Raw genomic sequence first — 25,203 nt, 5'->3', positions numbered from 1 at the left:
GTGTTTATGCACAAATCAAGAGGCATTTATTAGATGCTGTGAGTAAATACTACGTTGTTTGTTACCTTTTGACATTGTTTTTGTATTGTTTATTAAGGATATGAGAGACCTGAATGAAATCAAAACAACGAAAAAATTTTGATGCGTAGTTCTAGTCCGTCCGTCCGTGGTCTAGTGTCTGCCCAGAAAATGAGTAATTGGTTGAAAATCAAGAAACTAATATCAAGTTGTTTTAAATTCCATTCTATTAATTTGTTGGCATTTTTATAGGCGTGTGTTAAACATTATAAATAATTTGGTAAAAAATGGGTAAGCCTCCAGTGGCGTGCACTTTATAATGCACATAAGCAGTGCCTACCCAAAAATTGATATTTACTCTCATAGGAGAAGGAGTTTTGGAGTTTTTTGCAATTTTTCTGCTGTATGCATACCTTGATAAAAAACCCACTGGGTTTTTTCTTTGTTTTCTTTTAAAACTCTGGTGCGAGTAAGAATTATTAAAATTTAAATTTTTACTAACTTAACTATTGATCTGACCTGTATCCAACCTTAGGCCTCGAACAAATTTCCTCGGTTGTGTAACTCAATAAATATCGTAACATCGTATTGCTTTATGACCTTGTAGAACATTCTACTATTTTTAAAATTCCATAATAACTTTTTAGAATTGATAATTTTTTTCATCTATAGCAATGTATATTTGATAATTACTTAAATAAAATTGTGTAAAATAAAGGTTAGCATTAACTTTTTTAAGAAATCACATGTGTATATAAACTGAAGAAAGAATAAGAAGAGTAACAGCAGAAGAAAGAATAAAAGAAGAAACAGGAGAGTGAAGAAGTTCGGTACACTGATGGGCCTGAATCGTTGCTCTTACCTGTGTTTAAATTAGGTGAGCAAACTTTCAGGTGTGTTAGTGCCGACTGTGCGACTTAAACATACCAGAAGATAGAAGAGTGAAAAGAGAAAAGAGAAGGGAAGAAATGAAACGAATATACAAGAATTAACATAACAAGAAGAGAAGAAATAAAATAAAATAAAAATAAAATAAAATAAAAAGCCTTTTATTGCCTTTGTTTTCGTTTTCATTTACGTGTACGATAACGTTTCGTTTTCGTTCTCGTTTACGTCTACGATGACGTTTTCGTTTTCGTATTCAATGACGTTTTCGTTTTTGTATTCGATGACGTTTTCGTTTTCGTTTTTGTATTCGATAACGTTTTCGTTTTCGTTTTCGTTTATGTGTGCGATAACTTTTCGTTTTCGTTTTCGTTTACTTGTACGATAACGTTTCGTTTTCGAATTCGATGACGTTTTTGTTTTGTATACGATAACGTTTTCGTTTTTGAATTCGATGATGTTTTCGTTTTCGTTTACGTATACGATTAAGTTAACGTGTATGATAACGCTTCGTTTTCGTTGTGTATTTACGTGTACGATGACGTTTCGTTTCCGTTTTCGTTTACGTGTACGATAACATTTCGTTTTCGTTTTCGTTTACGTGTACTATGACGTTTTCGTTTTCGTTTTCGTTTACGTGTACGATAACGTTTCGTTTTCGTTTACGTATACGATGGTTATCGTATTCGTTTACGCATACCATGACGTTTTCGTTTTTGTATTCGATGACGTTTTTTGTTTTCGTTTTCATTTACGTGTACGATAACTTTTCGTTTTCGTATACGATGACGTTTGGTTTTCGTATTCGTTTAAGTGTACGATAACGTTTCGTTTTTGTTTTTGTTTACGCATACCATGACGTTTTCGTTTTTGTATTCGATGACGTTTTTTGTTTTCGTTTTCATTTACGTGTACGATAACTTTTCGTGTACGTGTACGATGACGTTTTCGTTTTCGTATACATTGACGTTTGGTTTTCGTATTCGTTTAAGTGTACGATAACGTTTCGTTTTCGTTTTCGTATACGTGTACGATGACGTTTTCGTTTTCGTTTTCATTTACGTGTACGATAACGTTTCGTTTTCGTTTTCGTTTACGTATACGATGACGTTTTCGTTTTCGTATTCGATGACGTTTTTGTTTTGTATTCGATGACGTTTTCGTTTTCGTTTACGTATACGATAAAGTTTTGTTTTCGTTTTCGTTTTCGTATACGATAAGGTTTCCTTTTCGTTTACATATACCATGAAGTTTTCGTTTTGTATTCGATGACGTTTTCATTTTCGTTTTCGTTTACGTATACGATGAAGTTAATGTTTTTTTACGTGTACGATAACGTTTTGTTTTCCTTTTCGTTTACGTATTCGATGACGTTTTCGTTTTTGTATTCGATGACGTTTTCGTTTTCGGTTACGTATACGATGAAGTTAACGTTTTTTTACGTGTACGATAACGTTTTGTTTTCGTTTTCGAATACGATAAGGTTTCGTTTTCGTTTACGTATACGATGACGTTTTCGTTTTCGTATTCGATGACTTTTTCGTTTTACGTTTTCGTTTATACGTCATCGATAACGTATACGTGTACGATAACGTTTTGTTTTCGTTTTCGTTTACGTGTACGATGACGTTTTTCGTTTACGTATACCATGACGTTTTCGTTTTTGTATTCGATGACGTTTTCGTTTTCGTTTTCATTTACGTGTACGATAACTTTTCGTTTACGTGTACGATGACGTTTTCGTTTTCGTATACGATGACGTATGGTTTTCGTATTCGTTTAAGTGTACGATAAGGTTTCGTTTTCGTTTTCGTTTACGTATACGATGACGTTTTCGTTTTCGTATTCGATGACGTTTCCGTTTTTGTATAAGTTTACGTGTACGATGACGTTTTCGTTTTCGTATTCGATGACTTTTTCGTTTTACGTTGTCGTTTACGTGTACGATGACGTTTTCGTTTTCGTATTCGATGACGTTTTCGTTTTTGTATTCGATGACGTTTTCGTTTTCGTTTACGTATACGATGAAGTTAACGTTTTTTTACGTGTACGATAACGTTTTGTTTTCGTTTTCGTTTACGTGTACAATGACGTTTTCGTTTTCGAATACGATAAGGTTTCGTTTTCGTTTTCGTTTACGTATACGATGACGTTTTCGTTTTCGTATTCGATGACGTTTCCGTTTTTGTATAAGTTTACGTGTACGATGACGTTTTCGTTTTCGTATTCGATGACTTTTTCGTTTTACGTTTTCGTTTACGTGTACGATGACGTTTTAGTTTTCGTATAAAATAACGTTTCGTTTTTGTTTTTGTTTACGCATACCATGACGTTTTCGTTTTTGTATTCGATGACGTTTTCGTTTTCGTTTTTGTTTACGTGTACGATAACTTTTCGTTTTCGTTTTCGTTAACTTGTACGATAACGTTTCGTTTTCGTTTTCGGTTACGCATACCATGACGTTTTCGTTTTTGTATTCGATGACGTTTTCGTTTTCATTTACGTATACGATGTAGTTAACGTTTTTTTACGTATTCGATGACGTTTTCGTTTTCGTTTTCGTTTACGTGTACGATGACGTTTTCGTTTTCGTATAAAATAACGTTTCGTTACGTTATCGTACAAGTAAACGAAAACGAAAACACGTTTTCGTTTACGTGTACGATGACGTTTTTCGTTTACGTATACCATGACGTTTTCGTTTTCGTATTCGATGACGTTTTCGTTTTCGCTTTCATTTACGTGTACGATAACGTTTCGTTTTCGTTTTCTTTTACGTTTACGATGACGTTTTCGTTTTTGTTTTCGATGACGTTTTCGTTTTTGTATTCGATGACGTTTTCGTTTTCGTTTACGTATACGATGAAGTTAACGTTTTTTTACGTGTACGATAACGTTTTGTTTTCCTTTTCGTTTACGTGTACGATGACGTTTTCGTTTTCGAATACGATAAGGTTTCGTTTTCGTTTTCGTTTACGTATACGATGACGTTTTCGTTTTCGTATTCGATGACGTTTTCGTTTTTGTATTTGTTTACGTATACGATGAAGTTTTCGTTTTCGTATTCGATGACTTTTTCGTTTTACGTTTTCGTTTACGTGTACGATGACGTTTTCGTTTTCGTATACGATAAGGTTTCATTTTCGTTTTCGTTTACGTATACGATGACGTTTTCGTTTTCGTGCATATAGAATAGATTAGAAATAAATAAATTAAAATTAATGTGATTATGATTAGCAAATAATTAGAATGTAATAATAATATATTCAAATCCATTTCATTTTTGTAGTTTCATTTAAAAATGTATAAGTAAATTCATTAGTTGTTGATTTAATTTTTAAGTTAGTGTTATAATTTGCATAACATCTTTACAGTACTTAATTTAATGTTTTTTTTAGCAAGAACCCTTTCCATGAAAGGTAAAGGCCTCCTCCAGAGAAGACCAGTACTTTCTATTCTCTGCAGCTCGTAACCAATGAGTACCTGCTACTTTTATGATATCGTCTACCCAGCGTGCATTTGGTCTTCCTCTCTTTCTCTGTTTAAGTGGGTCTGTCCATTGTGTTGTCTTTCTTGTCCATCTATTATCGCTTAGCCTCGCTATGTGACCAGTCCATCGCCTTTTGAGCTTTTGTGAGTAATTGAGAGCGTCAATGGCTTGAGTTTTCTGTCTTATATGAGTGTGGCGGATCTTTTGGATTTTCCTTATTTTCATAATGCTCCTCTCTATACTCCTTTGGCTGGATATAATTTTGTTTTTGACTTTTCTGGTAAATTTCCAAGTTTGGCAGGCGTATGTTAATGAGGGCAGTAGGCAGATGTTCATGACTTTCGTTTTCATTCGTATGGTCATTTTACTTTTGAGTATTTCTCTGAAGCTCCAGAACTTTTTCCATGTGATGTTGACTCTTCTCTCTACTTCTTGTTCGTTATTTGAAGAAGTACATACCACCAAATAAATGTTCGGTGTTATTTATACTTTTATTAATCTAACAAAAAGCTAGAAGAATTGCTTAGCAATAATAATGTACTAAGGCTGAACAAACCATTTTTGATGTAAACTTTTCACTATTGATGTAAACCAAAAAGTGCATAGACAGATATTAAGTCTCTATCTATGTGTTTGTACTTATGTAAATATCTTATAAATACACAGTACAGATTTGATTTCCGGGCACGGATTTTTAATGGACTTCCAAAATTGCAGTTTTATGATACACATTATATATTTTTTTATTAAGATACCAATCTACTCTATTATATAACAGAATAATTAAAAACTAAACTAAATCCAAAAAACTTACATGAGATATTAATATTGAATATACAAAAAGTTACAAATTAGAATTTCTGCCTACATAGAGTTTAATATAAAGCTTGTAAATTGGAAAGTCGTATCTATTGCACGACTCATGATGCGAAGCATCAGATCACGATTTACGATCGAAATTTTTTATTATTTTATATAACATTTATATTTGCTATTCGTTTTCTAAAAAAAAAAAAAAATCGTTTTTTTTTTATAAATTATAAACTCTGGAGGTCTCACTGTTCCCAAACTAGGATCTTATGCTGCCCTTATTAAAATTTTGGAGAAATCCTCAAATTTAAAAGCTAAAAGCTTGAAATTAAATCTTTTACTGATTCAGGTATTTTTGAAATTTTTTTTGTTTGTTTGTTTGTTTGCTTGTCCATTCTTTACGCCCTAACTAAGCAATCAATAAGCTTAATTTTTGGCAAAGAGTTGAAAGGGAGAGTTACATAGTGAACTTTTCTCACAGGACAACTAATGGTTTCCACGGGAGTTAGACACTCACACAATGGCTATCAGAATCAAAAACCTGGTTATTTAATTGTGGTATTTTAACAAACAATTTTTTGATGTTTATTGTACTTACGAGTATATGGACTTCGGAAAATGTGATGCTTAAATATATATATTCTTAGTTCATTTGTTTTATGAACGATATCAAATACTTGTACATGTTTCGGTTAGACCGCTTTGTTATATATCTTTATTGCCGGAAGGATCAGAAGGAGTTGCAAAATCAACTGTACAATTGCATACAGATATTTCAATTATATTTCATTTGTATAATACATAACATACATACACCGTAGAACATAATAATATATTTTATGTTATATGTTATAAAACATTATAGATGTATAGAAGCGGAATTATTTTAGTAATAAAAAATATCTATTAATAATTAACTGCTTTAATCCTGAAATGCACAGATTTAAGAACATACAGAAACCGTGTACACGACTAATATTAAAGCATTAAAAACCACTCTACTTTAGTAGTATTTCTCGGACCTCATTCCATTTAGCTGTTGAAAAGAATTGTTTTACCTCTAATGTTCTAAACGTTTAGCATTAAACGGGGAAAATGGGAAAGGTTTAGGAAAGGCTAGCCACATTCCACGGGTTGTTTTTACTTTTTAAGGCACAATGCACTACATGAAATAATGACTGAATGAGGGTTCTGTATGTTCTTAAATCTGTGCTGAAATGTAATAAATAATTAAGAAAACCCTACTGCAAATTTTCGTTTTATGTAACAAAAATTGAAAATTCTATTTAATCATGTATAACCTTTGAGTTAAAAATATATCGTCATGAATAACATACAATATCTCACAGTAAAAATATATAATAAAGTTTTAATAATACTAAATGTTTTTGAACCTAATTTTGTTTAACTCCCGTTTATCGGAACCTTCATAATATTGAAAGATATACCGTATTTAGAAAATCCCAATTTCTTAAGGACATGAAGATATCCAATAAAACTTCGCCCTTGCACATTATATAATGTAATCTTCAATGGGTACGTGAGGGCCCATAAACCGCGCGGAATGCAGTATAACTTTATATATTTCTCATTCATGATACGCCGCGACTCCTTATGGGGCAGCCGTAAAGGTTATGACGCGTTTTATGGGTACTCACATGCGACAGATTTTTACGACGATCGTTTTGTGTGTGTGTGTGTGTGTGCCCTTACGTGGGTACTTAAAAATCCGTTTTCATTTTGGTACGCTCACTTCCATGTTATTGGGACATGATATAAAAGTACTCAAGGAAACTGCAATAACATTAAAAAATCAAGACTGATACTTACATTACCCAGCATCACTGGATATAGGTCTTTTCTAGGGAATTTTAAAATCCACGGTCCACCTTCCCGGCGACTCGTCTGATGTCTGCCTTCAACCTCGTTGAGGGTCTACCAACGCTGCGTTTACCGGACCCCAACGTTCATTGGTTCTCCGAGCTATGTGCCCAGCGCATTGCCATTTCACCTTCGCTCGCTGAGCTATGTTTGTAACTCTGGTTTTTCTACGGATATCCTCATTCCTAATTTGATCACGTATACACTCCTAACAAAGCTCTCTCCATCGCCCGCTGTGTGTCTCTGAGGCTTCTTATGTGACGCATAGTCAGTAAAAATACTACAATTCAAGCGAGGCTCAACTTTCCGACGAGACTAGGTGACCACCTTAAGTACGAAATTACTATCATACCTCCATATACAAACATAGCGATTTAAATTCTTATATCGATATTTATTTTCACTATTTTTTTTAATATTTGTTTGGAATATTTTCCAAACAAATATTAAAAAAAATAGTGAAGTGAAGTACACTATTAAAAAAAAAATTGACACTCCCATAATCGAAACGCAACCTGTGTTATACTTATAATTGTGTAGTTCCGTTGGCCATCCGTGTTTTTCATCATCAGTACCTACGTGACCAAATACTCAAAAAAATACTCAAATCGCTACCATAGTATTTACTAGCCATAATATTTGACCTAATTAAAATGGGACCACTTGGGAAGTATACAGTCTCAATATTTTTTTTTAAATCAGTTTCTAAATGACAGAGTTCTAAGCTAACAAACATAAATAAAATGTATAAAAAAAAAAAAAATACAACCAAAAGAACCTCCTCCTGTTTTGTAAGTCGGTAAAAAAAAGAAACAGCAATAATGTTATAATCGGAGTTTGTTTTTATGTTATTTCAATGACGCCCGAATCGTTGATTTTAAAGATTCCAGCCCATACTAATTCCTTCAATTCTAAATCCTTTTCTGATGAATTGAAAAATGAAAAAGTTACGTTTAAGCGACTGGTGAAAGAAAACATTTTTCCTCCCTAAGCTTTTAATTTGTCTCATCTCGCTTCTTCGCTTCTGTCTGATTTAAACTTGTCCTTATCTATTATCCTTGGCGTCTGTTGGCTTTCACCTGTATATTTCTCTTATTTATTTTCATTGAATGAATGAATACACTTTTATTTTAGACCACATAAATATAGAAATTTTTTAAATAGAAATTTAACGAAAATTATACAATAAGGCGGTCTTATCGCTACATAGCTATCTCTTCCAGGCAACCAAAAGTGTAAAAGTAAAAAAACATAGAAAAGAGGTAACTTGACTATAATATATATATATATGTGTGTGTGTGTTTATATATATAAACTAGCCGACCCCAGCGCCATCTGTCGGGCTGATTTGTAAATATAAACCATCCAGGGTGCCAAACCAAACGTATACCAAAAAATTCATTCTAATCGGTCCAGCCGTTTAGGAGGAATTAAGTGACATACAAACGCACACAAGAAAAATTAATAATTAATGTTATCTAATAAAATTCATATGCAACATATAAATAAATATGTAAATATATCACATATACACTCATACCAATATATAAATAACATCCTCAATTTATATGAAATACAGAAATCATTAAAATCACACGCTTAAAATGATCCACTTCAGCGATGTTCGAATGATAGAGACAAATACTAGTTTCTTGAAGTTTATTTATTTTTTTAGTTACCGAATTTAAAGATCTTTTCTTTTTTTATTGTTTATGTTCTCATTGATATGTTTTTGTGTAGCGTGTACCTACTCTATACGTTGACTCCTGTCTGGTTTTTTTTCTCAAATAAAAGATTTATTATTATTATTATTAACCGAATAAATAAACCAGTGACTTGACAGCATTCAATTTACAATGTTATTTTAAAAATGGATCGTCCATTTCGGCAGTCCAATGAAATCCACTCACTAATTTTGTCTAACCACTTTGTCTGCTAATTATCAATAACAAGCGCCATTTTGTGGAAAACCACGCTATATTGACAGTAGCCGCCCGATGATTACGAAAACCGATCGTACGGAAAATTACAATATTGTTTGACATGAATTGGTCAGTGGGTAATTAGTCAAAAGCAATATTATAATGTCTACCCATCTTATTCTCTTGACCGACCGATTGGCGCAGTGGGCGGCGACCCTGCTTTCTGAGTCCGAGGAGGAGTTTGATTCGCACAGCCCAAAAATGTTTGTCTAATGAACATGAATGTTGTTCAATGTCTGGGTGTTTATCTATTTATGACGGCCGATTGGCGCAGTTTGCAGCGACCCTGCTTTCTGAGTCCAAGGCCGTGGGTTCGATTCCCACAACTGGAAAATGTTTGTGTGATGAGCATGAATGTTTTTCAGTGTCTGGGTGTTTATATGTATATTATAAGTATTTATGTATTATATTCATAAACATATTCAACAGCTATCTTAGTACCCATAACACAAGCTACGCTTACTTTGGGGCTAGATGGCGATGTGTGTATTGGCGTAGTATATTTATTTATTTATTTATTTATAATTAGTGCTTATGTATATTATTCGTTAAAAAAATATTCAACGGATATTCAGGTTATGTAAAAAAACAATCATTTGGACAAAGAATGCGGGCAGAAGTTCGTAATGGAATATACGACTCACAACTGGAAAATGTTTGTCTAATGAACATGAATGTTGCTCAGTTTTTTATCTGTTTATAATGAGTACTTATTTATTTTGTACACCACTCAAAAAACAAATAAAAAAAGCACAAACGCTTCAAGAATGAAGCAGGATACAAAAGGCGGCCTTATCGCTAAGTAGCGATCTCTGCCAGGCAACCTTAGGATTAGGAAAACTAAAAAGAAAAACGAAAAGGTGTAAATTATGTTTATTATTCATATTCGCATTATCAAAAAATATTCACAGGATATTCAGGATTTGTAAAAAACCAATCATTTTTGACGGCTGATTGGCGCAGTGGGCAGCGACCCTGCTTTCTGAGTCCAAGGCCGTGGGTTCGATTCCCACAACTGGAAAATGTTTGTATGATGAACACGAATGTTTTTCAGTGTCTGGGTGTTTATATGTATATTATAAGTATTTATGTATGTTATTCATATAATTATTCATCAGTTACCATAGTACCCATAACACGAGCTACGCTTACTTTGGGACTAGATGGCGGTGTGTGTATTGTCGAAGTATATTTATTTATTTATTTATTTGAACAACAGAAGTTAGTAATAGAATATACGATTATTGGCCGACTGGCGCAGTGGGCAGCACCCTGCTTTCTGAGTCCAAGGCCGTTGGTTCGATTCTCACAACTGGAAAATATGATACATTGATGGATGGATGTTTTCCAGTATCTGGGTATTTATTTATATTATTCATAAAAATATTCATCAGGCTTAGTTCCCATAACACAAGCTACGCTTACTTTGGGGCTAGATGGCGATGTGTGTATTGTGGTAGTATATTTCGTATATTCTGAGAGAAGACACGTGCCCTGTAGTGGGCCGGTATATATATATATATATATATATATATATATCTATTTGGATTACCCAATCTCTATCAGTTCACCTAATAGTCTAAATAAAAATGTTTATATCCATTCCTTGCCACCGGAGTTCATCGTTCAGTGCGATTTGTATAAGCACAGAGGGATGAGATCCGGTTTATCCCAAAACGGATCTCTCACGAAGCCTGTACGTGCTGGAATCATCTCTGGCCGGTACGTACGGTGATTACGTATTTCGCAACTGGCTTGCGACAGGCGTAAATCTCGCGACCATTGCTATGAAATGACACTTTTAATGCATAAAAACAATACAAAAGTGACGTCTGTGAGTAGAAAGTTTGATAAGAGGTAATGTCTAGTGGTAAGGACTAGGTATGGCCTTACTCTCGGAGGACCGAGGTCGATTCCCGGCCTCTATATTTTCGAAGCTATGTGCGTTTTAAGCAAATGAATATCACTTGCTTTAACTGTGTTTTTAGTTCTCCATAATGTTCTCAAATGCGCATGCATTCCACCTATCTGACCTTGACCAGCGACTACAGCCACCCTTCTAATTCTGAAAGCAGACCAGCGCCCAGTAGTGGGCCTGTAATAGGTTTATTTGAAATTAATAATGAATGAGTACACTTTTATTCTGCAACAAAGAGAAAAGTAGTTACAGAGCTATACACATAGAGCAAGAAAATAAAATTTGGTGGCCTTATCGCTAAATAGTGGTGATGATGAAAAAGTATAAATAATATATAAATATACTACGACAATACACACATCGCCTACTAGCCCCAAATAATATGCATAAATACTTATAATATACAGATAAGCCCAGACACTGAAAAAAAAAATCATGTTCAAAACACTCATATTTTCCATTTGTGGGATCGAACCAACGGCCTTGGACTCAGAAAGCAGAGTCACTGCCCACTGCGCCAGTCGGCTGTCAATCGTATATTCTATTACTAGCTTTTGCCCACGTTCATTGTCCAAATAATTGTTTTTTTACAAATCCTGTGGGAACTTTTTTTCTTTATTTATTTAAACTCTTTATTTGTACACCACTACACAGTTAGAAAAATAAAGGAAGAATAGAGAGAAACACAAAAACTGGAGTAGAATACAAAAGGCGGCCTTATCGCTTAAAAGCGTTCTCTGCCAGGCAACCTTAGAATTAGAAGTCAACAAGAGCGAGAACAAATAAGTGGTGTATAATTATTATAAACCTACATTCAAATAACTACATACGAATACATAAACAAAACATAAAATAAAAAAAATATATATATATATATAATAAATATAAAAATAATAAACTAATATATATTATGAAAAGCTATATTAATGAATTGATGATATAAAAATAAAAACCAGACGTCTTCTTGAGCAAGGTAATAAGCTTTAACTGCATTTTTAAACATATCAAGCGATTTTGCCTGTCGTATGTTCGTAGGGAGAGCATTCCACAATTCGATAGCCTGAACTGCGAAGGAAAGCTAATAAAACTTCGTCTTGTGGAATGGCATGCACAAAGTCAGCATACGACATGATCTTAATTCAGATGCCGTTCCTACAAAGTTGAACTTTTCTTTCAAGTAAGGAGGTGTTTTGGGATTAAATAACAGACAGTACAGAAGCGAAAGTACGTGCAGATCCCGGCGACGGCGAATAGGGAGCCACTTGAGCTTTTGACGAAATTCAGATACGTGGTCATACTTGCGCAGGCCAAATATGAACCGAATAGCAAGATTTTGGAGACGCTCAAGTTTTTTCAGTTGGTCCTCAGTCAGATTCAGATAGCTTGCGTCCGCATAATCTAGAATGTGCCACCATAACTTTGGTAGGGATCGGAACAACAAATCGTAGTCGCCGTAGTGAGCTCATGGTTGCAAACATTTTCCTACTTAGCTCTTTAATATGAGTGTATGTAACTTTCAGTTTTTGACAAAAATTAGCCTTTGTTACTCTAAGTTCTTTCAACTTACTCTGTACCAAAAACAAGTTTATTGGTTGATAAGTTAGGGCGTAAAGTACAGATAAACAAACATTTATAATATTAATATGGATATACTGGACAAACTATTAATCTAAAACTATATGCATAATAGCTGAAGCCACTGCATTAACTTCCTGTCTGACATAATACAAAATTAAAATTGCAGGCAGATTATCGCTTTGTATACAGGTTGTTCAGAAAAGATGTACCAATAATTTATTTTTCATTTGATATTTATTTAAATGTATTTAAAAATCCTGCGACTCTCTGACATTCTCTGCCGAAATTAATATTGCCTTTAAAGTATTGCCTTATATATAGTATTGCCTTTCTAAAATCAAAATCACTTCGGGAAATACGCTCATACACACCTCTAAATTTTAAGACTTCGTCGATTTTGCGTTGGAGGTTAAAATTGTCTTTGTTAATCATGTGTGCATGTTTAACCGAATTATTAACATAGATATAGCTCACACAGTTAGCACAACATTAGCATCAACTAGTAATGATTAAAAAATAGAAAAACAAAGCCATAACGACTGCCGTAAGAAGCGAAATCACAAAACAATTGAATAACAAAAATAGAATCAATTAGTGACGCAAAATCACAAGGTATAACATATAATAGGCGAATTCTTAAAGACAACTATGTATTTATCAACGGTTTTTCGAATTAGCTCATTTATCGCATTAGGTTAAGCAGTTAATGATAAATTAAGTTTTGCAAATAAATAAATAAATCTAAAAAATCGAACACGCATACAGCCGAGTATTTATAAATTCACCAACATCATCATTTCAGTTGATTGACGCCCGCTGCATTGGTATTTTCAATATATGTATAATAGGAACATCCTAGGCCGTTGCAGTAACACGTTTGATGTCGTCAGTCCACAGCGTAGGGCCAACCAACGCTGAACTTACCGGTTGGTGGTCGCCGTTCCAGCACCTCGGGACACGTTGGAAGCATGTCGAGGTCATCGGTGACGCGAACCGATGAGTTTTTCCCATACCAAACATCGCAACAACAATTGAATAACAAAAATAGAATCAGTTAGTGACGCAAAATCACAAGGTATAACATATAATAGGCGAATTCTTAAAGACAACTATGTATTTATCAACAGTTTTTCGATTGACGATTGACGCCCGCTGAATTGGTATTTTCAATATATAAATTCCTAGGCCGTTGCAGTAACTCGTTTGATGCTATCAGTCCACCTCGTTGGAGCCAACCAACGCTGCGCTTACCTGTTGAACTGTTCTTCAAGTTATGTGCAAACTACCTCGGAAGCATGTCGAGGTCATCGGTGACGCGAACGTAAGTTTTTCCCATACCAAACATCGCTCCAAGCATCTAAACAAGTATTATCTTACAAAAATAGCTCACTCACCCTGTATAAATATAAAGGACGCTCGATTCAGATCACGATTACACAGTGGTGATGTCACGTTATTGTGTGCGCGTAAGCACACCAACAGACAATGGTTCCATATGGAACGAGGATAACTGCCGCGCCGCTATCTGCGCTCTAATGTAATGGCTGTTGGCTACTTAGATTCACTCCATTCATAGTTACAGTAAATATATAATAAAGGACGGATCATGGGCGTAATAACCCTAGGGCCAGAAAAGCCATGGACGGCGCAAGAAGTGTTTTTTTTTTGTTTTTTTTTTTCATTAATTGTAATACCGGATTGGCTGATCTTAAAATACGCCACTGGAACGGATGCAAAATCATTATAATAAAATTTAAAAAAAAAGCCTTTTATTCCATGCATAGAAAATAACTTACAAACATATTAAAAAAGAATATAATAAAAAATAGTTTCTACAAAGTTAGCAATAAAATTTAGTTTTAACATTATATTATAACAGGGAATTTATTTATTATTAGTTTTCATATTTAATTTGCAAGGACCCTTCTCACCATCACCATATTGACCCATTACTGGCCCACTACTGGGCACGGGTATCCCCCCACAATGAGTTGGATTACTTCATGATGTTGGCTTTTATCTGAAGATTCGGGAAACCGAATTTGGTTTTACGAAAAAAGTATTATAACTAGATTTAAATTATAATTTTTAAATAATTTCACGTAAATTTATTTAAATTTTCATCATTCATTTTGTTATATACAAATTTCTATGCCTTTTTAAACTTAATTACAAAATCGTTTAACCAATTCATGTAACAATAATTATTATTGAAATAATGACAGATTTCTATGACATTCAGAAAGTTTACAGTTAGGTACCAACTTTTAAATATGAAAATATTTGATTTGATTGTTTTGAAATGTTAACTAGTGATTGACAAGAAAAAAAAATAAAAAGAATTATTTTTAAAATATTTTTTTTAAATAAAACTCAAACACCTAGTCTAGTCTTTTTGCGAGTAAAACCTACTATTTGTACTTGATAAATCGTTTTCTACTTAGCAGAAAAAAAAAACTCTACACAACGGCCGTAAATATTTTATTGGACACCTGGTATGATATTTTCCACTTAGTAATTGTCTACTACTTGAAAATGTATCATTTCGATCCGTATCAAAGGTAATTTTAAACACCTGTATATGCCTGTATCACGTTTGTGACTATGAATAGTTGATGATACTGTACTCAACAAATAAGTTCGAAAGAAGAATGTAATTTAAAAAAATGCGAGTGAATATAATTCAAAAATGTTTGTGGACCTTATCACAGGCACTTATCACAGCGTTCACACATTTAACATGTTAACACTAATGTTAGGTGATGGTGTTAACTGAATTCGTTGAAACTAAAGCTAGGAGAGTTCCAAACGCGCCCCGGTCTAAGAAGAGCCCTCAAAGTTAGCCAGGTTTCTTTTCTTTTTTTTGTTATCACCATCTCACAGTCGAGTTAATTGATAGATATGAAGTTAGGGCAATTTATATCCTTAATATTATAATAGGACTAGCTGACCCGCGCAACTTCGTCTGCATCAATCGGATTCAATATCTTTTAGAATTTCTATACCCGTCGTAACGTCTAAACGATAGGGCCAATTTGAATAATTTAAAGAAGAATTTGCAGGTACATAATCAATTTTAACTATAAAACTATTTATTTGGATAAGGATCTGATAGGAACGTCACTATCTTAAGATTGTACCCGTGTTTTGATTGACAAATTATAACAAAAAGTGGTTATTGTGACTTAACAGTTAGACATTTAGCCTCCCGGACTGTTTTGTAGGTAATTATGAAACCTTTAAACATGTCCATCCATCCATACATACATCCATCGATACACCCATACTCACAACATTTTGCATTTACTATATTAGTAGGATGGTGCGCATCCATTCCATCGTTGTCCCATATCTGTGAAGAGTTTTGTTCTTTATCTCCGACAATATTTATCAGATATTCATTAAAGTTACACAAAACATGCTTGATAGTATACACTTTCAAATAAAAAAAGAATTATTAAAATCGGTTCAAATTTAACGGAGCTATGAAGTAAAATTGATAAAAAATTTCACCTCATTTCCCGTGGAAGTTTTTATTGTTTATCGGGATAAAAAGTAGCCTATATGTTGACCCGAAACATCAGCTACCACTATACCAAGTTTTATTTAAATCCGTTCAGTAGTTTTCACGTGACAGACAGACAGACAAAAATTAAATAAAAATCTGTTTTGAACTCAGTATCGATTATAAAGCATCCCCCGGTGAAAATTTTCAATATATATTACATGTACAGAAATCTTCCAGTTACAGTTTTATTATAAGTATAGATTATTCTATAACTAACTTATTATTAATATTCTCCAGTAATTCGGTGTAAGAATGTTCTTCCTTTTCTTGGTCTGACTCTCACGTTGGAGTATATATTTCTATTATCGTTGTCATATCCAAAGTCCTGAGGTCGATTTTTAATATATCTATGCGCTAAGGTAGTACTAGTCCGATATAAATGGATTCCCACCAAGAGACCTATTTCAGTAGACGTCAATAACTTGAGATGACTAATAGTCAAATCCATTCGATCTAAAGACAGTGACTTGACAAACGTTGAAAATCAATTAAGGAATCTCCAATGCATGTATATTGCATATACATACGTATATGTTGCATATAAATGGGGCTCTCCGTTGTTACGCAAACTTCCCAGGGATGTAATGAAATCTCGGAGGCCGGAACTGTTATTGATTGGTTGATTGAATTCTTTATTGTAAAATTCAAAATTCAAAATTCATTTATTTCAAGTAGGCCTAATATAAGCACTTTTGAAACGTCAAGTCTGTCTGTTTGTAGTGATTCTACCACCGGTTCGGAAGGCAGATTCTACCGAGAAGAAGCCGGCAAGAAACTCAGCAGTTGCTCTTTTCCAACATCAACAATTTACATTTTGCATTTTAACATTCATTTTTCTATCTTGTGAGAGCTGAAAGCGGAGCCGGATGCTTCCAAGCACACACAAAAACAAAGTACACAAAGAAAAAAGATATAATGGAGAAAATTTAAAGCTTGTTTAGGTGTGTAAAGGCGGACTTATCGCTAAAGCGATCCCTTCCAAACAACCTTTGGTGTGTTTTTAATTCCACTATAAGTACGCCATTGACTTGCAATCTGAACTGGTGGTAAGTGATGATGCCGTCTAAGATGGTAGCGGACTAAACTGTTAGCGGTATGGCTGTTATATCAAATCCATATGCCTATTTGGTTTCTACTCAGCATCGTACCGGAACGATTAATACCTTGGCGGCATACCTTTGTCGTTAGGTTCGGTAGGATGGTTATTAGCGATACGTCTATCGTTTAAGATAATTATTGGTATTTTTTTTTTGTTTTTGAAGTAAAACTTTTTTAGTCGCGACTAGGGAGTAACTCATATTTTTTCTGACGGAAGTAACGCTTACGTCAGACGTCTGTGTAGTTTCCGCTATTTAAAAATAATAATTTGGATTAGTCGTAAGTAGGTATATGTCATATACTCCACGCTTTTTGATACGCCAGCTAGTAGCAAAGTCAAGTAGCTAGTCAATTATGAATAGGAAAGTGAATAAAAATTCTACAGAGTGTACATTGTACCTTAGGCGTAGGTATTAAGCTTAATTTTTCAGTAATTACACCGGCAACTAACCCCTTCAGACTGGAACACATCAATGCTGTTTAGCGGCAGAAATGAGCATGACAGCAGTACTTCCCCGGACGAGCTGTGTCACAAAAAGGTCTACTACTACTTTATAATATAAACTTCTACTACTACTTATATAATAAAAATCTATCTTGGAAGGTGACTTGACTAAAGATGAAAATCAATTAAGAGGTCTCCAATCCATGTATTGGAATATACAAATATATATGTCACTTTGAAGTAAAGATATCAGTGGATTCACGAACTTCCCGGGAATATATAAGTACTGAATTTCTTATTGCATATAATATAACATTGATAAGCTTTAAAAATTTGGAAATTTACTTTATTTTTTTTAAACTTACTTAGTTTTTTTGCTGGAATTTTGATTTATTTAATTTCATGGCGCAAAAAGACGTAGGTATAGTCCATACTATTCTATACTGAAGGAACAAAACACTTTACTTGCTATTCTTGCAATTTTTGCGATACATACAGCCTAGGAGATTTTACGGAACGAGAATTGATAAATTATCAAAAACTATATAAGAAATAAGATTTTAAACCATTTCACCATTAACGGTTTGTTACAATTTTTTTATATTCCCACTAGATTTTTTACTGTAATGTTTTATTTAAATATAAATAAATAAAAATTATATTACGACAATACACACATCGCCATCCAGCCCCAAAGTAAGCGTAGCTTGCGTTATGGATACTAAGATAACTGAAGAATATTTTTATGAATGATATACATAGATACTTATGCTGTACAGATAAACACCCGGGCACTGAAAAACATTCATGTTCATCACACAAACTTTTTCCAGTTGTGGGAATCGAATTTTAGACTTACAAAGCAGGGTCGCTGCGACGGCCAATTGGTGCGCTAATTGGCCGTCGCAAATATACACCTCCATCCGGGATTTTGGTGATGTTCCTGGGCATTTCGCAAAATTACCTATATGGACATTTACCTGTGACACACACACTTAATACGTACTCATAGTACAGGGATAGAAAACCATTTTGTGATGACAATTACTAAGTGAAATAATATTATTTTTGGCTATATTATTTCGGTTTGGATGAATAGGTGTTTGTTACTGAATCACACGAAAAAGACTGACCAATCTGAATGAATATGGCAATATATAAATTATAGTCTGAAATTCAAATTCAAAATTCATTTATTTCAAGTAGGCCTAATATAAACACTTTTGAAACGTCAATTCTGTCTGTGTGTAGTGACTCCACCACCGGTTCAGAAGGCAGATTCTACCGAGAAGAAGCCGACAAGATACTCAGCAGTTGTTCTTTTCCAATATCAACAATTTATTATTTTATTTTTCTATCTTGTGAGAGATGAAAGGGGAGCCGGATGCTTCCAAGCAAACTTGTCATTAAGAAATTCATCAATTGTATAAAAACCTCGCTGTAACAAATGTGTTTTAACACATTCTTTAAACTTATGCATTAGTGGGTCCAAAATTACTTTAGGAATCATATTATAAAAGCATATACTTGACTTCTGCACCTTCCGCAGACGATATGCAGTCACTAATTTATGAATTCTGGAATAGCATGTACATATCTTGAGGGGAATATTTGTTTTGATTTCACAGAGCAAGAGACCGTCATATTCTTTTGTATGGTTGGGTGTAAGAAATACATACAATAAATATCTCATTGAAATTCAATCAAACTATTTAAACTATTTTCAGGAGTAGAAGAGCTTTTTGTGACAGACCTCGGCCGGGAAGTACTAAGCCTAGCGGGTGATGGACATAGGGTGGCACGCAGTGGCGTGCATAGCGGGTATGCAGATGATAAATATACTAAATAATATACTACGACAATACACACATCGCCATCTAGTCCGAAAGTAAGCGTAGCTTATGTTATGGGTACTAAGATAACTGATGAATAATTTTTATGAATAATATACATAAATACTTATAATATACAGATAAACACCCAAACACTGAAAACATTCATGTTCACTGAAAATATTGTCCAGTTGTGGGAATCGAACCCACGGCCTTGGACTCAGAAAGCAGGGTCGCTGCCCACTGCGCCAATAGGCCGTCATGAAGGAAATCTCCAGTACAAGTTATAAATACTTAAGGGAAGGCTTTTTATAACTCTTACAATGCCTATCCTTAAGCTTCTTATAACTCGTACTGGAGATTTTCTTCATTTAATATATAATTTTCATACCCTCTACATACCATCTATGCACGCCACTGGTGGCACGTTGCACTAAGTGTCTTGCATGCGCTGCAAAGTGTTGCTCTATTTATAATATTTAACAATTTGAGATGGTGATAACAAAAAAAAAAACCCGGCAAGTTTTTTGTGGGCTTCTTCTTACACCAGGACGCATTTGGAACTCTCGTAGCTTTAGTTTTAAATTTACGAATATGGTTATTGCCATCATCTCACCACCGTGTAATTCTCATGTACGCATCAAAAGTGCCACCTATGGGCCTACTTGAATAAAGATATTTTTGACTTTGACTTTGACTTTAAGCGATGTTTTTCCTCATAACATAAAGTGGGCAATCTGCTTGGTCTGTATTACGGTATCTAAGCACTTTCGATTTATCTACTCTGTCTTTCCGTGCGTTGAGAGACTGTTTTTTCAAAGCTAGCACAATTAAAAGGTTTGTCATCCCTGCCACAGTATGTACTATAGTATAGTACAGTACAGTTGTGTGTCGCGGCTCTCTTTGTGATGCTAATAGCAATTACCGTCTCAGCCTCAAGGCCGGCTAGATGCTCTCAATTGGCGCACAAATGGATGACGCACACCACATTTTATGTATATGTACCTATTAGACAAATGTGTGTATTGTAGATGTCATGGAAAAAGAGCGCTGAAGGTCATCCTGAATACTGGACAATTTACACTCATCACCATCATTATCAAATCATCAACGCTACATTACAAGGCACGGGTTCATTTTTTTTTATATTCCACTAGAAGTTAGCCCTTGACTGCAGTCACACCTGGTTTGGTTTATACTCGTATTGTATTACTGTTAGCAATTTACTTTGTTTTACCTGTCGCGGTGTCTGTCTGTATGTAATTAGATCTTGCAAGTTAAATCCACTTTATGATCGACTTTAAATTATGCAGGCGTGGGTGCTTTTATTTTATTTATTTTTTTATTCCACTACAAGTTAGCCCTTGCCTGCAATCACACCTGCTAGTAAGTTATGATGTAGTCTAAGATGGTAGCGGGCTAACCTGTTAGGAATGGTAGTCATTCCCCTTTCTACGCAACATCGCACCGGAAGACTAAAAGGCAGGTCTTTGTCGGTAGGGTGGTAACGGCCGAAGCCTACCAGACCACACCAGAGAAATTTCTGAAATTATAAATTCCCAAACTGCCCCTGCCGGGGATCAAACCCGGGACTTCCCACTTAAATTCACAGCACTCACCGTTGCGCCAGAGAGGTCGCATTCTCAGATTATGAAAGGTTTAGACTGTAGTCTACTACGCAGTGAGGATTGGTAACTTTCCCGATCATGATTCCCCCTCCGTAGAAGGGAAAGAAATAGAAATAATAACTAAGCGAAAGAGATAGAATTAATAACTTAACGAGCTAGACTAAAGTGGTTGCCTAACCGTTTACGCCGTGAACTTCATCTACTTTTTCTCTTTTATTCTATTCTTAATAGTCATTTATCTCCCTCTTATTTAAGGGATCGTTTTCTCTTTATTTCTGACTCATCTTCTCATTCCTACCTTCGATCCCGCCTTGGTAACCGTCTGGTGCTCCCATTTTGTAAAACGAAGTTCTTCAGGAACCATCTGCCTGCTGAAATCCGTGGAAGTAGTTCCCTTCCGATATTTAAGAGTCGTCTGAAGGACTACCTCTCTTTGAGTGATGAAATTTGAAGTAGATTCTTTATATTCTTTTTTTTTTATTGTGTGTTAAAATCTACTTATATATCTTAATATATATAAATCTCCTGTCACGATGTTTGTCCGCGATGGACTCCTAAACTACTTAACCGATTTTAAATTAAATTGGCACACCGTGAGCAGTCTGGCCAAACTTAAGAGATAGGATAGCTTAGATCTTTAATTATAGTCGCAATTTTATTTTATTGCAAATTATTTTTCTATAATTAATTGACAGTCACATGTTATATATATATAATACTACAATACAAATTTAAGGCTTAGCGATACTGAATGCTTTAAAAACAAAATCAAACGCAGACGAAGTCGCGGGCAACAGCTAGTATTATATATAAATCTCCTGTCACGATGTTTGTCCGCGATGGACTCTTAAACTACTTAACCGATTTTAAATTAAATTGGCACACCGTGAGCAGTCTGGTCCAACTTAAGAGATAGGATAGCTTAGATCTTTAATTATAGTCGCAATTTTATTTTATTGCAAATTATTTGTCTATAATTGACAGTCACATTTTTTATATATATATATATACTACTATACTCATTTAAGGCTTAGCGATACTGAATAATTTAAAAACAAAATCAACCGCAGACGAAGTCGCGGGCTACAGCTAGTATTATATATAAATCTCCTGTCACGATGTTTGTCCGCGATGGACTCCTAAACTACTTAACCGATTTTAAATTAAATTGGCACACCGTGAGCAGTCTGGTCCAACTTAAGAGATAGGATAGCTTAGATCTTTAATTATAGTTGCAATTTTATTTTATTGCAAATTATTTGTCTATAATTAATTGACAGTCACATGTTACATATTTATATATATATATATATATAAATATGTAACATATATTATGTAACATATATATATATAATATATATACTACTATACTCATTTAAGGCTTAGCGATACTGAATACTTTAAAAACAAAATCAAACGCAGACGAAGTCGCGGGCCACAGCTAGTATATATTATGTTTGTTATATTTTAATATATTTTACATTTATATATATTGTATATTTTATATTTATATATTACGTATATTTATTTAAATAATAAATGTATTTGTATCTTTACATTTTGGTATTTATCTATATCTATCAACACTCTTGGCACTATCCCGTTCTCTTGCTGTAAGTCTATCTAAAAAGGTTGCCTGTAAGAGATTGCTTGCAGCAATAAGGCCGCCTTTGCATGTCTACATTGTGTACTGTATACTCCTTACTGTTTCTTTTCCTGTATGTTATACGTGCAATAAAGTGTTTCTTTTTCTTCTTCTTCTTAAATTAATTCAGCTGTGTAAGAACCCATTGGTTTGGCACGGAGCGATGGCAAGAGATCTGATGGTATGACGCTCGTTCCGTGGAGGCTGGGAAGGTGGCTTGTGCAGGACGCCACGAACCTCGTCAATGGTGGATGCGGCTGCTACCAAATCCAAGAAGGCCAAGAGGCGCAAATATGAAAACCTTGATAGCAGTTTTGTTTTTGTGCCTTTTGGAGTACTTTGAAGCGTTGATAGCCTTTCGTGGACACCGTGTTCGAGCACGCATCACTACTTACGGAGTTATGTGCGTTTGTAATTCAAGAAATTTAAATATCACTCGCTTTGAACGGTGAAGGAAAACATTGTAAGGAAACCTACATATCTGACAGTTCTCCATAATGTTCTCAAAGGTGTGTGGAGTCCACCAATCCGCACTGGGCCATCGTGGTGGACTATGGCCTTAATCCCCTTTAATTGTAGGAGGGGTGCCCTGTTGTGGACCGGTAATGGATTGATATGATGAAGATGAATATATTTTTGGAGAAGTTATTTAATTTTAACTTATAATATTCATAAACAAGAATAACCTTAAATAACCTGTAATAAAAAAAATTTAAGTATTAAGTATACTTAAAATTTTTTTAGAACTAAGTACAACTAAATTGGATGTCACATCAAAAAACAAAATCAAACGCAACGACGTCGCGGGCAATAGCTAGTTATAAATAAATAAATAGTGTATTGTCTTAGTATATTTATTCATTCACTCATTCATTCAACTCTATTTAAATACCGCTGACTGTACACGTCGCACTATGAACCATAATGAATTATTTTTAGATTCGATTCGGTAAATGTTCCAAGAAGCGTTCTGGATCCACCGCGATGAATGGATACAGCTGGTGGGTTCATTGACCTTTGATCGCGTTTGTCGGCGCCTGTCCATTGTGTCACGGCACTCGAGAGGGGCTCCGTACGCGACAAGGGCCAATAAGAGCTGTCATGGCGTCGGTTTTGAAAAATGATGAGGCACTGTTTATTAGTTTTTTTTCAATGGTGCAGTGGTTTGTGGAACACAAAGAAATACGAGATTAACGTGCTTTAGCTTATATTTTTATTATTATTATTATAACTCTTTATTTGTATACTACATTAAGAAGTATACAAGAAAAAAAAAGAAACATAAAAATAGAAGCAGAATACAAAAGGCGGCCTTATCGCTTAGTAGCAATCTCTGCCAGGCAACCTTAGAATTTGGAAAAAAAAGCTGAGAAGTAACTGCAGGTGGTAAAAAATATAAAATAAATACATACGAAGATCTAAATACTAATACATAAACTAATATACACAAATACATCTAGTATATAATAAATATTAAAAAGAGTTTTTAAATGAAATAACATACAGTACAGAAGCGAAAGTAAATGTATGTTCTATACTGAAAACTTCCCCGCCGGAAGAAGAATTATTTTGGCCACCTGAATTCGCTACGTTCGCTCAAATTATTGCATACTATGAATTAGTTGAGTGTTCAACCATCCGCATTATCATATCAACCAATTACGGGCCCACAGGGGTCTCCCATAATGAGAAGGGTCCACCACTCTGGCACAGTGCAGGTTGGTGGACTCCACACTTCTTTGAGAACATTATAGAGAACAATAAAAAACCTGCATGCCATCTCAGGTTTTTTTATTGCTCTAAAAATTAGCCCTTGACAGAATTCTCACCTGGATATAAGATGGTAGCGGGCTAACCTGTTAGGGAGTTTGGCAGTCATACCCCCTAATCGGTTTCTACACGACGTCGCACCGGAACACTAAATCTCTTAGCGGCACGTCTTTGTCGGTAGGGTGGTAACTAGCCACGGCCAAAGTCTCCCACCAGACCAGACCAAAATTCAAAAAGTTCAAAATTCAAAATTCATTTATTTCAAGTAGGCCGAATATAAGCACTTTTGAGACGTCAAGTCTGTCTGTTTGTAGTGACTCTACCACCGGTTCGGAAGGCAGATTCTACCGAGAAGAAGCCGGCAAGAATCTCAGCAGTTGCTCTTTTCCAATATCAACAATTTACATTTTACATTTTAACATTCATTTTTCTATCTTGTGAGAGATGAAAGCGGAGCCGGATGCTACCAAGCAACCTTGTCATTAAGAAATTCATCAATTGTATAATAACCTCGCTGTAATAAATGTGTTTTAACACATTCTTTAAACTTATGCATTGGTAGGTCCAAAATTTCCTTAGGAATCATACAGACCAAAGAGATAGGTACCTATGTTTTCAATTCGGCTGCGATACCCCTAAAAATCTACTATCCTCT

Source organism: Pararge aegeria, chromosome 24 (assembly GCF_905163445.1).
Source record: "Pararge aegeria chromosome 24, ilParAegt1.1, whole genome shotgun sequence".
Classification (NCBI taxonomy): Eukaryota; Metazoa; Arthropoda; class Insecta; order Lepidoptera; family Nymphalidae; genus Pararge; species Pararge aegeria.
Note: the sequence above shows the minus strand (reverse complement) of the source record.